Genomic DNA, 17,274 nt, shown 5'->3' on the forward strand with positions numbered 1-17,274 from the left:
GAAGCAAGACAAGGAGGAGGAGAAGGAATAGGAGGAGAGGGAAGGTAAGGAGAGAGGAGGAGAAGGAAGAAGAGGAGGAGGAGGGGGAGGAGGGGGGAGGGGGGTAGCAATAACAACCGTATGACGAGGCATTTTGCAGTAAGCTGGTTATTTACGCTCACCAGATCCCTTCCCCTTGATGCATGTGTTGTCTGCCCCCTCCTCCTCCTCCTCCTCCTCCTCCTCCCCCCCCCTTTGCTTTTGCGACTCAGGGGGAAGGATATGTGTGTTTAAATGGGTGTTGTTCTTTCTACTCTCTATCTCTACTTTCTCTCTCAACTCTTTTTATTTTATCTTATTTTCTCGTTTTTCTCTTTTTTTCATATCTTCTCTTGCTTTATTTTTCTCTTCTCTTCTCTTCTCTTCTCTTCTCTTCTCTTCTCGCAACCACAACTGACAACCTCCGCTACCTCCTCTCTTTCCTCTTCCTTCTCTAATATCAACTCAAACTTAACCACCAACAACCTTATCATTCTCCCCTTTCTTCCTTCCTCTTCTTCTCTTTCTCTATCATCATCTCAAACCCACACTACCACCACCAACAATCTTGTCTTTCCCCCTCTTCTCCTCCTTCTCCTTCTCTATCATCATCTCGAACCCACACTACCACCACCATCGACCTTCTCTTTCCCCCTCTTCTCCTCCTTCTCCTTCTCTATCATCATCTCAAACCCACACTACCACCACCAACAATCTTGTCTTTCCCCCTCTTCTCCTCCTTCTCCTTCTCTATCATCATCTCAAACCCACACTACCACCACCAACGACCTTCTCTTTCCCCCTCTTCTCTTTCTCCTCCTCCTTCTCTTTTTCTCCTCCGCCGCCTCCTCCTTCTGGACCGTCTCCCTTTTCAACACCATCGCCAGCGCCTCCTTCCCTTCCACTTCCATCTCCCTCACCAAGCATATCCAATTACCCTACAAAGCCTTTTAGAAAACCAGACGCCGAAAATCACTGGAGCGAGACGGGAACAGGAGGAGGAAGAGGAGGGAGAAAGAGGATAACGTGTAGGAGGATTAGACCGACGACGAGGATAAGTACGAGGATAAAGGGAAGAGAGGAAGAAGATGGATAATGAGAAAGGAAGGAGTACAAGGGAAAAAGGAGGAAGAGAATGAAGGGAGGAAGAAGAGGAAGGAAGAACGGAAAAAAGAATGAAAAGAGGAAGATGAATAATAATAAGAAGAAGAAGGGGGAAGAAGAGGAAAAAAGGAGGAAAAAGAGAATGAAAAGAGGAAGATGATTAATACTAAAAAAAAAGGAAGGAAGAAGAGGAAAAGGAGGAAAAAGATAATGAAGAGAAGATGGATACTAGTAAGAAGAAAAAAAGAAGAGGAAGAAAGGAAGAAAAGGAGGAAGAAGAAGAAAATGAAGACAAAGGTTGACATTCTCTATCTAGCTCCTGTATATTATTTTTTTTTTTTTTTACGTATTTATTAAGGAAATATACTCACTGTATAGTGTAAAGTAGAAAAGCGATCAATAACGTCTTCGTATGATATTTGGAATCTCTCTCTCTCTCTCTCTCTCTCTCTCTCTCTCTCTCTCTCTCTCTCTCTCTTCCTCTATCTCTAACTCTCTCTGGCTCTGAATGATTTAAAACAGCAAGCGATTTAAACAGTGCTATAACTCTAAAACCCAACAGACAATGCAAAACATAATATATATTTAACGCTCAAACATTATTTACAAAACCTATTATCGTTTCCTGTTCTGGTTTGGGAACATTCGGGTGGCAGCAGAGGGCAGAGGAAGACCAGAACCCGACGTAGCAGCCTGAAGACCAACACGAGAATAGACTTGAAATTATATATCATGCAGAAAGAACTGATAACTACTCTCTCAGACAAATCCACCTAGAAAATGTTATTGATTACAGGTAACTCTCGATTTACGCGAGTTTGGTTTACGCGTTTTTGAAATAACGCGGGGTCCAAAATCCAAATAAATGTTTAATTTAGGCGTTTTTTTCACTTATACGCGATATTTTATGGAGTGGCCACCAGATGTCTCACGCAACTGGACTCACACGGCCACACAGCTGAGCTCAGTTCTTCCCGCGCGCCACTGAACAACAATACAGTACCTACGCTGCCACGCTACTCAACAATAGGGGTGGGCAGGTACCGGTACTAACGGTACCAGCAATACGGTACGGTACCGGTACCAGACTGCTCGGTACCGGTACCAATACTAGCCAGCCCCTCATGGTGTCCCTCATTTCTTCCATACACGAGAGAGGCTGAGAATGAGTGCCCGAGTGGATATCTCGGTTCTGGTGACACGCGGCATGCAGCTGTTTGTGTGGGTGTGGTTGTGTGGTTTGTAAACAATGCAAATGGCGGCCGGGCTGGGATTGCGTGAAATAACTCCTCGTACAAGACTCATGATGTACAGTTTCTGATATCATATTCATCCCATTATTCTCACTAATATTAATAATTAATAATGAACACATGGACATTTTTTTCCAATATGATTTTTTATGTAGCTTGTACTGCTCCTTAGTCATACAATCTTAAGCCACCTGTGACATCAAGATCAAGATCATACAAATGGCGCCCGAAGGAAAAACGGGATAACAGCAAGGCATGGACAATCTTCCACCGATTTAGTCTTTGTATAGTAGTTATTAGATCGCCCTGTATTCTATGGTAACATATTATAGGACAGCTACGGACTATGAAGGATTATAAACAATAATAAAGGTAAGTTTGCCGTTGTTATTGGATAAGACGAAAAACAGACCCTTAAAAACATCCCAAAGAAAAAAATCATTAAAAATTTGTACATTCAGCGTATAACGCGCAGGGCTAAACTTTCAGGCATTTTTTATGTGAAAAAATGCGCGCTATACGCCGAAAATTACGGTATTTATTTTTCGACTGAAACCTACCTCTTGTTTGATTTGTTTTTGAATTACGCGACCTCTTCAAGAACGCAACACTCGCGTAAATCGAGAGTTACCTGTATACTTTAGACTCCCATGAATATTATACCTTCTACCCTTGAGTTGATGTATATTGTAGTCTCAAGGATGGTAAGTATAAGGGTATCGGAACACCTCACCTCCCGAAATTGACCTCTCTTTTTGGCCACTCCTATGTACTCTATTCGGGAGCAGTAAGTAGCGGTTTTTTTATTCATTATTATTGGTTATTATAAGTTAAGGATGATGTTAGCGTGTTAAGTGATCAGGAACGGATGATAATGATGCTCTCGACGAATTGAAAAGAGGACACGTTTACTTAGTTTACCTAGCATTAACATATTCTCTATCTATTTTACTTATTTATATCTCTCTATCAACCTTTTTTTTTTTTTTACAGCAGAGGAAACAGCCCAAGGACAAAATAAAGGAAACAATAATGAAAAAAAGCCAACTATATATCCATGCCTCTTTCTATCTATCTACCTATCTATCTGTGTATAAATGTATCTACCTATCTATCTATCTATCTATATCTACTTGAAGGGTTTTTTCTTGCATGAGGAATGACGCAGGAAGATGAAAAAAATCCAACTATACATCCATGCCTCTTTCTATCTATCTACCTATCTATCTGTGTATAAATGTATCTACCTATCTATCTATCGATCTATCTATCTACTTGTTTTTTTGTTTTTGTTTTTTTTGTTTGTTTGTTTGAGGGATGACGCAAGATAATGAAAAAATCCAACTATACATCCATGCCTCTTTCTATCTATCTACCTATCTATCTGTGTATAAATGTATCTACCTATCTATCTTTCGATCTATCTATCGACTTTTTTTTTGTTTGTTTGTTTGTTTGTTTGAGGGATGACGCAAGATAATGAAAAAAATCCAACTATACATCCATGCCTCTTTCTATCTATCTACCTATCTATCTGTGTATAAATGTATCTACCTACCTATCTATCTATCTATCTATCTACTTGAGGTTGTGTTTTTTTTGCATGAGAAATGACGCAGGAAGATGAAAAAAATCCAACTATACATCCATGCCTCTTTCTATCTATCTACCTATCTATCTGTGTATAAATGTATCTACCTATCTATCTATCTATTTGAGGTTTATTTTTCACTTCGAGGGATGACGCAGGATGGAACAAAAGAGAAGAGAAACATTAACTCTCTTCACAGCCCGGGATATTTATTTTAACAAGACAAGTTTTCTCTTCCCGTGAGTGTTTCCACCCTAAAGAATGACGCAATAGAATAAAATGAAACACGATGACAGGAAAACGTTAACCCGCCCACGGCCAACAGGTGACAGCGGCGAATAAATGAATAAAGAAAACGTTGCCTTTCACATTGCTTTATAGTTTCCTTCTCCTCGTAAGCGTAACAAACTTTAAGAATGGTTCGGTATACTGAAGGATGATGACACGAGCAGGTTAACACATTCACAAACAAGTAGCAATGTCGTATAAATGAATAGAGAAAACATTGCCTTTGACATTGCCAGATTGTTTCTTTTAGTGAGCGTTTCGCCCATGAAGAAGGACTATACAATGAAGCGAGACACGTTGACAAGGAGGAGTTAACACATTCACAAACAAGTAACAATGTCGTGTAAGTGAATAGAGAAAACATCGCCTTTGACATTGCCAGATTGTTTCTTTTAGTGAGTGTTTCGCCCATGAAGAAGGACTATACAATGAAGCGAGACACGTTGACAAGGAGGAGTTAACACATTCACAAACAACAAGTTACTGTCTGATAAGTGAATAGATATATCATTTGCTTCAGCCACTACGAATGCTTTTTCCAATGCACTTCCCACCTTCAGGGATGACGCAATTTGAAACATGACAAAATATATAAGTGACACCTTCACAATCCGCCAGTCTCGCTGTTGCACAAAGCAATAGTTGACACATTGCTTTCAAAATTAATAATTCCTCTTTCAAGTATTGTTTACGTACCTGCCGACCCTGACCGTGGGGCCGAGACCGTGACTGCACAGGTGATGGTACAACGCTGCCCCATGCACGCCACTCACCTGGAAGGAGAGGGAAGAGTCAGGACAGATAGGGCACAAAAAAGGCAAGAGAAAATACCCAAATTAAAGCTAAGCAAAAAAAAAAATAACACGAAACTGAGAAGGAAAACAAAAATAGGAATACAACACCAGCCAGCCAGTCAGTCACCCAGTCAGCCAGTTACCCAGCCAGGCACACACACACACACACACACACACACACACACACCAACCAATCAGCCACCCAGTCAGCCACTCAATCACGCAGCCACAAACCCACACACCCAACCAGTCAGTCGGCCAACCAAACACACAGCCAGCCACCCAGCCATCCATTCAACCACCCAGCCATGTGCATACCCAACCAGTCAGCCAGCCAGCCATTCAACCAGCCAGCCAGCCGCGCACATTCGTTCGTTATGAGTGAAAATATCAGTTGGTTTGCTTTCCGTTCAGCTTTTTATAGCGTTACGTGTTACTCAGGTGGCAGCAAACACATATTTCCTTACAATGCAACTGCGCGTGTGAGTGAATGAATATATATTGCATGCATAGTTTTGTTAGGTTATTACCGAGCTCCTTTTTTTATTATTATTTCATTCGACCATTTTTGCAGCGTTCGTTTGTATTTCATTCCGGCGTAAGAGTGTTCGGAATTTGCAGTGTGAACTTTTTTCATTAACCTTTGACGAATTTTTAAGCCTTTCGTCCCTCGCTGCTGCCTCTGTCTCGCTCTCTCGCGCTGTCTCTCCCTCTCCCTCTCCCTCTCCCTCTCCCTCTCTCTCTCTCTCTCTCTCTCTCTCTCTCCGTTTACCAACACGCCCTCCTTTCCTGTTCATCTCCTTTCCGTCCCTCCCTGGTTCTCTTTCTCTCTCTCTCTCTCTCTCTCTCATCTAAACCCTTCTCCACATCCCCTTCGTCTTCCTTCTCTTCCCATCTCCTCACCTTTCTCCCTTCATCTTCTCTTCTCACCCCTTCGTTCCCTATCTTCTTCCCTCTCTCTCTCTCTCTTCTCCCCTCTTCCTCCTCCACCACCACCCCCACTTCCATTATGTCATTCTCCCACTTCCCCTTTCGTCTCCATTCCATCTCTCTTTCCCTCTCTCTCATTTTCGCTGTTCTCCCTCCCTCTAACCATCCACCGTCCACATCAGTCATCAATATATACCACAAATGACTTTTACCGCCCGCCTTCATCACCTACCTTAATCTCCAATACCCTTTCCCTCCCATATATCCCTTGCCTCCCCTCCCTCTCCCCTTCTCCGCCCCGCCCGCTAAACGCCTTCCACCAATCGCCCACCACAACGCCAACGCCAACGACTCTCTCTCTCTCTCTTCAATACTGCCGAACTAATTCCTCACGTACACACAAAAAATGCTCGCCAGGACAAAAAAATTAGAAAACGCGAGTCAACCTTTTCCCTCTACATGCCTGGTCTAAATTTAGTCATGCATTCACCCACCCACACCGATACCTGTGGATGCATGTGTCACTCAACCTCCCACGCTTAACCTTTTACCTGTCTGTCCACTGAACGCTTATATAAACAAGTGTACCCAATTATTGTCTGGTACCTGAACTCTTTTTACGTTGCCTACCTGATTTTGCCGCTGTCTGATGACTCCTCCAACTCCACTTTCTATTTTAACCATATTCATACATAAACAGGTGTACCATTTCATTGTCTGGTCCTTTAATTCTTCATACAAATGCGGACCTGCCTTTGCCTCTACGTACCTGCTTATCCCTCTTCACATTTGTCAACATACACTGCTTTTAGTTTTTTTTTCTTTCAACTTAAACACACATACAAAGATTGGCTAACGAGCTCCGAATGCAGGTGATCAGGTCTTGGTAAGCTACACAGACACTTCCTCTCGTATCTACACACTGTTATCTATCACACACACACACACACACACACACACACACGGACCCCCCCCCCTCCCCCCACACACACGCACAAAAGGATGATAACATTGATGAAATAGAATGTAAAAGAATAAACCAATATAAAAACATGAAAAAAAAGCAGAAATATTACAAACGAAGGTACAGGAAATCCAACCAAACAAAAGAAAACGGAGACACACACACACACACACACACACACACACACACACACACACACACACACACACACACACACACACACACACACACAAGTACGTCACAATCACCTCTTACAAAACATCACTACCCCAGTCTGTCTTCTCATCACACCTGTCTCTTTGCTAACACACACCTGTCCCTTCCCTACACCTGCCCCCAACCCAAAAACAATGATAAGCAAACCTGTGTATTCCTAACTGCGGGCAAAGTATCATCCACCTCAGTCTGTTCACTACTTCAAGATGGTATACTCCTCCTCCAAATAAGAAAATCTGCATACTCTAAATCAACTCTCATATATGTACCATCCTTCCTAAGTCTGTTCCAAGAAGCTCAATTCCTGCTATTAAACAAACCTGTAAACTCTAAGGAATGATGAGCAGAGTGCCAGCAGCCCTTGTGTGTTCCCTATTCCATGATGCATAATTAGACAACCCCCCCCCCCCCCCGTAGCTCTCCATTTCCAGCAATCACGCCCTTGACACACTCCCACTCTACCGCTACGCCTCATTCCCTCCACACACACACACACACTCACACACACACCCTTCGCAGCCTATAAACAGTCCACAAACACGCACTCCACCACCACCACCATCGAGTCCTCTCCCCTTTATGTGCATGCCGCCCACTCTCTCCCTCTCTTACAGTATTACAAAGGAGAGGAGAGAGATTGATAGAAACACACACACACACACACACACACACACACACACACACACACACACACACACACACACACAGAGAGAGAGAGAGAGAGAGAGAGAGAGAGAGAGAGAGAGAGAGAGAGAGAGAGAGAGAGAGAGAGAGAGAGAGAGAGAGAGAGAGAGAGAGAGAGAGAAATATTTCCAGAAACGAAGGGAGGCAGAGAGGGAGGAAGAGAGGGAGGGTAGGAATGAGGAGGAGGAGGAGGAGGAGGAGAGGGAAGGGAGGCATGGATTTCTATTTACAGAGAAGCAATGACGCATCGGGTGGCAATCGAGGTATTAAAAGAGAAAACGTACCAATCTCTCTCTCTCTCTCTCTCTCTCTCTCTCTCTCTCTCTCTCTCTCTCTCTCTCTGCGTGCGTGCGTGTGTGTGTGTGTGTGTGTGTGTGTGTGTGTGTGTGTGCGTGTGTGTAGTGGCGCCATCTTGTTTCCCTCATAGGAGCTCGTCTATGAGGCTCTGTTTAAAGAGAGAATCTAGAGTCCGGGTAGATAGGTGGTCTTCAGGACAGCATGTGAGTAGTCTTAGGGTATCAGGACACCTCTCCTACCGAAACTGACCTCTCTTTCGGCCACCTCTTTGGATTCTTTTTCGTGGGAGCAGTGAGTAGCGGGCTTTTTTTTATTGTTTCCTTTTTTGTGCCCTTGAGCTGTCTCCTTTGTCGTTAAAAAAAAACTCGACGGATACTGAAAAATCACACTAACCACTCAACCACCGCCTCCCCAATTTCTCCCCCGCATGCCACTCCCCACCAGCAGTCAACCAGATCCGTCATATACTAAAAGTTCTGATCCACTTACTCATGACCGCTTCCACACACACCTCCACCACCAGCCAACAAGAAAAGTAAGTACCGTGCAGTGTCATCCGCTCATCCACACATCTGACATTAGCCATCAAAGGCATAAGGGCTTTACATATTAATCCCATGCAAATCTTCTGCGTTATATATTCCTGCGTTAACCTACCCACCTTTCGACGTGCTGCATTTACAGACAAACATTTTGGAGGTGGGATTAGGACCACACTTTTGGATCTTCACTTTTTTTTAAACTATCACTGTGCTTAGTTTTCTTCTAAATCAGAGGTAACAGTTTTTCAGGCAGGAATTCTTATTATTTATTTCCTTCGCCTGAACCTGTCTCTATACGGTCAAATATATGTAAAACTACTAGTACATTTTGAGGGGTCCTTCGCCTGAACCTGTCTCTATACGATCAAATATATGTAAAACTACTAGTACATTTTAAGAGGTCTTGTTACTTGAATCCTTTTATGTTCTTTCTAAAATCACATCATCTATTACTTTGGTGCTTTCTCTCGGTATTAATATGATCTAAATCTTTCTATATCACAACATCTATCAATCTGACAGTTTTTTTTTTTACATTATAAGCTAAGCCTCTAAAACAATGAATATGCACTGTTATAAAGTACTAACACATAACATATATAGTTTTGTTACCCTTAATATACTCCCTTTATTTAACGAGAGGGAAAGCTAAAGCAATTAAACCACCTTTTGCATGATGTTTTTATACTCCTGGCCTGTCGCACATACAAAAATAACTAAACATAGCTACGTGAACTACCCACGGATATGTACAGTTCCCTAAAGATAAACAGCCTTTTTTTCAATATTTTTAGTACTCAAAGCCTGTACCACAAACACATAACCTAAACATAGCAACACAAACGACCCACGCATAGACATTTCCATAAAGATAAACAGCCTTTTCTTCAATATTTTTAGTACTCAAAGCCTGTACCACAAACACACGACCTAAACATAGCTACACAAACGACCCACGCATATACATTTTCCTAAAGATAAACAGCCATTTTTTCAATATTTTTAGTACTCAAAGCCAACCACAAACACATGACCTAAACATAGCTACACAAACGACCCACGCATAGACATTTCCCTAAAGATAAACAGCCTTTTCTTCAATATTTTTAGTACTCAAAGCCTGTACCACAAACATATGACCTAAACATAGCTACACAAACGACCCACGCATATACATTTCCCTAAAGATAAACAGCCTTTTGTTCAATATTTTTAGTACTCAAAGCCTGTACCACAAACACATGACCCAAACATAGCAACACAAACGACCCACGCATAGACATTTCCCTAGTGATGACCTCGTATGAACAGCTGAGCAAGGGCCGGAGAACACATATTAAAAAGCTCCATCCAGCGGTGCGCGTAAAAGAGGATGAGAGACTTTCTGTTGTTTCCTCGTGCGAGCTGAGGCGTTTAGACAAAGCTTCGTTACTTCCACAAACACGACGCGAGATGAAGAGAAAAGGAAAACGAGGAGGGGTCGGTCTGCCTGGCGTGTTCAGGGAGGACTCGGTTAGATTAGTACTCGCCTCTGGATGGAAGAAACACAGACACAAAAATAGGCCACAACACATAACAGTAACGCATAACGCTGCCGCCAATCCAGTGACCTTCCATCAAAACAAGCTTGCAAAGGGAAAAAAAAAGGACGGAAGAGGAAAGGACGTGGAGGAGGAAGAGAAAGCAATGAAAAGAAGAACCACAAGTACGATAATCATGAGCAGAAGAATTTGAATAAGAAACAGCTGCAAAAATCTGAAGATGCAAAAGTACGATAATAAGAAGAACAGGAATAAGAAACGATAGCAAAAAACGATAAGCAGTAGAAATATAATAATGAGTTGAAGAGAAACAATAGGAATAAAAAGCAATAGCATCAACAAAAAGCACTAGACATATACTAATAATAAGAAATAAACATTAGCGGAAGCGAAGAAGAGAAAGACAACGAAACAGAAGAACAAGAACAAAAAGAACAGGAAAGAGAACAGCACCACAAGAACGGAAACAGAACGAAAAACAGGAACACGAAAACAAAAACAGCTGAAGGAATACGACAACACGAGACCAAACAGAAAGTTCCAGGTACACAGAGCCACAAGAGCCCAAGGAATTCGGGTGGATGGTCAGGCAGGTAAAAGGGGTAGGCGGAAGGAGGGTCGAGGGCAGGGAGGAAGGGGAGGTGGAGAGGACAGGAGAGGGCAGGGGTGAGGGGCCGGTGAGGGGCAGGAAGCAAGAGCAGAGGAGGCAGAGGGCAGGATGGCACATACAATACTGAAGGGAGGGTAAATCATAGCCACGAACAGACAGTCTTTATCCAGCTCGAGTATTAAAGGTGCTGGGCAGAGAGAGAGAGAGAGAGAGAGAGAGAGAGAGAGAGAGAGAGAGAGAGAGAGAGAGAGAGAGAGAGAGAGAGAGAGAGAGAGACCTATGGGTTGAAAGTACTCTGATATAGTTAACTCTGGCAAGACGTTTCCGTAGAGTTTTACGCCAGCAATTATGAAGCCGTGGTCAAGGTTATTATTAATTTATTCTATATACTAAATTAAGTGCAACAAACTACAATAATGATGACGAGAATGACGAAAATAAAGCAATCCTATAAAATCAAAGCGGCCTTATCGTAGTTTCTCGTTCTGGAAGAGGAAGAGGAGGAGAAGGAAAAGGAAAACGCCGGCAACAAGAACGGCGATGAAGGAATTAAATACAAGAACGAGAACAAGGACGAGGAAGAGAACAACGAGAACGAGGAATATGTGAATTGCGAACGTTGGCTGACGAGAAGAAATTGTATTGGAATTGAAGTTGGAACAGCGGTAGGAGATTAGGTCCAGGAGGAGGAAGAGGAGGAAGAGAGAGAGGAGGGGCAGGGGGTGACGTGATATATATGCTAATATCTTGTTAGTGTTATCATCAAGACGCCTGATTAGTGTGTGTCCCTTTGATAAGCGGCCCGATGCTCTAATTTGTTGCTCGTATGTGTGTGTGTGTGTGTGTGTGTGTGTGTGTGTGTGTGTGTGTGTGTGTGTGTGTGTGTGTGTAGGACGGGATCTCAAAGCCAGCGGGTATCTGATCAATGTATTCTAATCATTACTCGTGCGCTACCTTGAAACAGCATTCTGACTCGCATCATAAAGGAATATTAGTTGGATATGTGTTAATCCACCGATCCTCCCCCCCCTCCATCTCCCTCTCCCGCTCCCTTTCCCTCTCTCTCTCTCTCTCTCTCTCGCAATTAGCTCACAATCTCCTCACCTGTTCCATCTACCTGCGTCTAATTACACTGGAGACTCACCTTCACTTTCCTCCCTTACCGCTGTCTGAAGGTCGTGGAGGAAGAGGAGGAGAAGGAGGAGGAGGAGGAGGAGGAGGAGGAGGAGGAGGAGAAGGAGGTATGTAATGCTCTTGAGTGTTAATTCAGTTCATTTGCGAGAGTACGAATGTGGACTTTTTTTATTGTTATTTTTTGTAGTGAAAGCGCCACTCAAGAATACACACACACACACACACACACACACACACACACACACACACACACACACACACACACACACACGGCTTTTCTTCCACCTACAATCACATTTCCCTCTCCTCCACCTCTCTTCCACCCTCTAACATTCTTCCACATGCACTATTCCAACCTCCTCCACCCCTTTACTTACCTATCCTTATCCCTCTCTTCCACCCATACCAACACACCCATCCAGGCAACCCTATCCTCACACCCTCGTCAACTTCCATCCACCTATACTCGCCTATCCTCATATACTCTTCCATCTCTTCCACATCAACTCAACGTCTACCTCCTTTCCCTTACCTTCCTACCCACTCACCTCTTCTCAAACCCTATTCCACCTCACCACACATTCCACTTCTATCCACTTACACCTCCCACACACACACACACCTCTCCTCACACCCTCACCCCTTCCACCATCTCCCTCCTTCGTGCCTGTACCTGCAAGCCTCCGCCGCGTCCCCCAAAGTGGAGGTCACAGGGAAGGTTCACAGATTCGCAATATCCATGGAATATTAAACCTTTGAGGGAGCACCAGCGGACGGCCGGCCATTAAAACTGAACGAGGCGCCGATAGGGGACATGAAGGAAGCGGAGATAGTGTTGCAGACTTTTTATTGTTCCTCGTGTAGTAGTCTGCGAAGTCCGTTCGTAGTGATGAAGCATGAACATTAACTCCTTAACTGCGGATTTCCTACAAGAAGACCTCACCAAGCTACAGGAGTGGAGCAAAAAGTGGCTGCTACAATGCAATGAAGAAGAATGTAAAGTCCTGCACCTTGGTTGGGGATACCCAGCACACCAATACCACATGGGTAACACTCCACTATCCCCCACAGAGGCAGAGAAAGACCTGGGACTATATGTTACCAGGCTACCAGTGAAGGGATACCCAGCACACCAATACCACATGGGAAACACTCCACTATCCCCCACAGAGGCAGAGAAAGATCTGGGACTATATGTTACCAGGCTACCAGTGAAGGGACATCCAGCACACCAATACCACATGGGAAACACTCCACTATCCACCACAGAGGCTGAGAAAGACCTGGGACTATATGTTACCAGGCTACCAGTGAAGGGATATCCAGCACACCAATACCACATGGGAAACACTCCACTATCCACCACAGAGGCAGAGAAAGACCTGGGACTAAATGTTACCAGGCTACCAGTGAAGGCCAAATCCGTGCCAATCGCAGCGGACAGGTTAAGAGCGGTATTCTCAGACACGCTTCAGCCCTTCACCTCAACTATCCCAAAGGCCAAAAAGGAGATCAGTTGGGTTCTAATGAGTGTTGTTTAACCCGTCCGCTACGATTGGCACGGATTTGGCTTTCACTGGTAGCCTGTTAACACATACTCTGAGGGACCTTCTCTGCATCTGTGGTGGTGAATGGAGTGTTTCCCATGTGTTACGTAGTTTTTTTAACAGGAGACAGATCAAGGGCGTGAAAAACAAAGAAAACAATAATGAAAAAAAAGCCCGCTACTTACTGCTCCCGAATAGAGTACATAGGAGTGGCCAAAAAGAGGTGTGTTGCATATCCCCTCCAAATGTGCATGACTTTACATTTTCTTCATTGAATTGTAGCAGCCACTTTTTGCTCCATTCCTGTAGCTTGGTGAAGTCTTCTGGTAGGATATCCGCAGTCAAGGGGTTAAGGTTTAGTAAGGTAAGGTTTAATAAGTCCTAAAGCCCGTATTCTGAAACGTCTTAGCATCTCCGTCTTAGTGTGTCTGTTTAGAAAGCCACTCGTAGAAGTTACTGTAGTTTTCATGGACTGTTTTGTGATCGAGTGATAGTATGACCTGACTTTCGCTCTTGGGCGGGAAACGCACCAAAAAGAAAAACGGTTAATCTTATCTGTGCCCTTGAAAAATAGTCATAATGTGATGGTGGTGTTAGTTTGATAGTTTAACCCGATACGTTTTCATGGGCAGTTTTGTGATCCTGGTGATAGTTGCGCTCGCCTTTCGCATCTTAAAAGGAAAAAGATAGTTTTGACCCGATTTTTTTTTATGGGTTTTTTAGATCTGGTGATAGTTGCGCGACTTTCGCGCATCTAAAAGGAAAATGGAAAATAGTCCTACTGTGATGGTAGTGATAGTTTTACCCGATACGTTTTCATGGGCAGTTTTGTGATCCTGGTGATAGTTGCGCTCGCCTTTCGCATCTTAAAAGGAAAAAAGCACACAAGAAAACCCGTTTAATCTTCTCTGTGCCCCTGGAAAATAGCCGTACTGTGATGGTAGTGATAGTTTTACCCGATACGTTTTCATGGGCAGTTTTGTGATCCTGGTGATAGTTGCGCTCGCCTTTCGCATCTTAAAAGGAAAAAAAGCACACAAGAAAACCCGTTTAATCTTCTCTGTGCCCCTGGAAAATAGTCCTACTGTGATGGTAGTGAGGAAAAAGTACCCATGAAAACCCGGTTAATTTTCTCTATGCCCCTGGAAAATAGTCCTATTGTGATGGTAGTGATAGTTTTACCCGATACGTTTTCATGGGCAGTTTTGTGATCCTGGTGATAGTTGCGCTCGCATCTAAAAAAAAAAGTAATGAAAAAAACCCGGTTAATTTTTTCTATGCCTTGAAAATAGCCGTACTGTGATGGCAGTTTTGTGATCCTGGTGATAGTTGGACTCGCCTTTCGCATCTTAAAAGGAAAAAGTACCCATGAAAACCCGGTTAATTTTCTCTATGCCCTTGGAAAATAGCCGTACTGTGATGGTAGTGATAGTTTTACCCGATACGTTTTCATGGGCAGTTTTGTGATCCTGGTGATAGTTGCGCTCGACTTTTGCATCTTAAAAGGAAAAAGTACCCATGAAAACCCGGTTAATTTTCTCTATGCCCTTGGAAAATAGCCGTACTGTGACGGTAGTGATAGTTTTACCTGACTTTCGCATCTTACACGGGAACAGCACCCAAGAAAACTCGATCAATCTTCCCTGTGGCACTGAAGAATAGTCGTTATGGAAGCCTGATTCATTTAGGAACATGGACCTAGGTGACTGCTCAGTAAAAAAACAGTATCAGGGGAATAAACGTACTCACGGAATGTCTAGAGTGGAGCCTTTCTTTTAACTTGTATCTGTGACTTGATCTTTTACAGTAGCATTACACGAGTAGTCTACTGGGCGTGTTGTTAATGACTGGGTGTGATCATTACGTTCTAGGCGCCCCCTCAATAAGTACCGGTGTCAGGGGATTAAACGTACCCTGGAAATATCTCGTGCAGAGGTTTTGAAGAATGAACTTGTCCAAATTTATGGGTTTCTAAAATTTATCAATATCTCAACGTTTTCGTGTTCAATTTAATTTCCCAGTGTAGATTTTTCTGTGTATTTCAATAACGTGGCTTGTTTTTATTCCCCCCGTTGTATTTTCTATCCCAATTTAAAGGTACAAATTCGTATAGTGCGTGCAAATTCATGAACACGAAATACACCCTCAAAGAAAAGAAGTGTAGTTTTTTGTGTGTATTTAAAAATCGTGGCTTATTTTTGTTCCCCCCGTTGTATTTTCGATCCCATTTTAAAGGTACAAATTCGTATAGAGCATGCAAATTCATGAACACGAAATACACCCTCAAAGAAAAGAAGTGTAGTTTTTTGTGTGTATTTCAAAATCGTGGCTTATTTTTATTCCCCCCGTTGTATTTTCGATCCCATTTTAAAGGTACAAATTCGAATAGAGCGTGCAAATTCATGGACACGAAATACACCCTCAAAGAAGAAAGATTATATACAAATTCATGGGCAGGAACGATTGATTATTTAAGGTGTCAAGAGTCTGCCGTGTATAGACCGACTACAGCCTCTTCCCGACTCCTTATTCATCTCCCCACTCACGTTCTTTACCCGCGTTGTTTATGCCTTCACTGGTGTTGCTGCAGCGTCGTGAAAGAGACATATTAATAGTGTAACACCTCTCCCGAATTCTACTTGGTGTGGCCCATGCGTTTCTTTCTTTCTTTATTTATTTATTTCTCTCTTTCTCTTCTACTCCTCATTTTCTCTTCTCTTTCTCTTCTTTCTCTTCTCTTTATCTTCTTTCTCTTCTCTTTCTCTTCTCTTTCTGTTCTTTCTCCTCTCTTTCTCTTCTTTATCTTGTTTCTCTACATTCTCTTCTCTTTCTTTCTCTTCTCTCTCTCTCTTTCTCTTCTTTCTCTCTCTTTTTTTATCTTTATCTTTTCTTTCTCTTCTTCTCTCTCTTTCTCTTCTTTTCCTTCTCCTTCACTTCTCTTTCTCTTCTCTTTCTTTTCTTCCTCTTCCTCTTCCTCTGTGTGTGTGTGTGTGTGTGTGTGTGTGTGTGTGTGTGTGTGTGTGTGTGTGTGTGTGTAATAACTCACCACCCTGGCCTTCGCGTGTTATTAGAAGCTCTGCAACTCTTTGAAGGCGGCGGCGAAGGTTGGGTAACACTTATTCTTCTTTGTCTAACACCTTATTAATATTTCTTTGTGGTGTCCCTGAGGCTTAGTGTTGCTGGTGGACCTCAGTGACTTATAACATGGTGCCACGCCTCGGAGTATTACTAGCAAAGATGGGTTTGACGCATCGTACTGACACACACACACACACACACACACACACACACACACACACACACACACACACACTCCTAACTTTATCACCTCCTTCTCTTTCTTTTATAATATTTCGTTCTTTCTTTTCTCTTTCATTCATGGGTTGTTTTTTTCTCCTTTCTTTCCTATTATCTTATGTTCTTCTTCTCCTCCTCTTTATATACACACAAACACATATAAGACACACACACACACACACACACACACACACACACACACGGCACGACACGACAATTTCTTCTGAGATTTTGTGTTTCATGTCCTTTGAAATATATAATGGCGAGGAGTGTTTACGAAATCTCCACAATTACTCAGAGCTGAACTTTCGCGGATTTCCGTTTTAAAAGTTTCATTAATAAAAACTGATGGCAAATACACGGACATGACGACTTTGAGGCTTTGTGTTTAGCTTACGAAACACTTGATAATAAATAAAAGAAAAACATTAAGCACACAACACATTATTATTAAATGAGTTTGC

General features: G+C 42.8%; 1 long non-coding RNA gene across 1 annotated transcript in view; it reads right to left on the bottom strand.

Moving 5' to 3' along the window:
* Positions 1–4,840: 4,840 nt before the first annotated feature.
* Positions 4,841–17,274, bottom strand: part of LOC126980832 (uncharacterized) — a 78,310-nt gene continuing 65,876 nt past the window's right edge. Inside the window, exon 3 of the long non-coding RNA XR_007733617.1 lies at positions 4,841–5,027. This is a non-coding gene — a long non-coding RNA (uncharacterized LOC126980832). The remainder of the gene's footprint in view (positions 5,028–17,274) is intronic.

Source organism: Eriocheir sinensis, chromosome 45 (assembly GCF_024679095.1).
Source record: "Eriocheir sinensis breed Jianghai 21 chromosome 45, ASM2467909v1, whole genome shotgun sequence".
NCBI lineage: Eukaryota > Metazoa > Arthropoda > Malacostraca > Decapoda > Varunidae > Eriocheir > Eriocheir sinensis.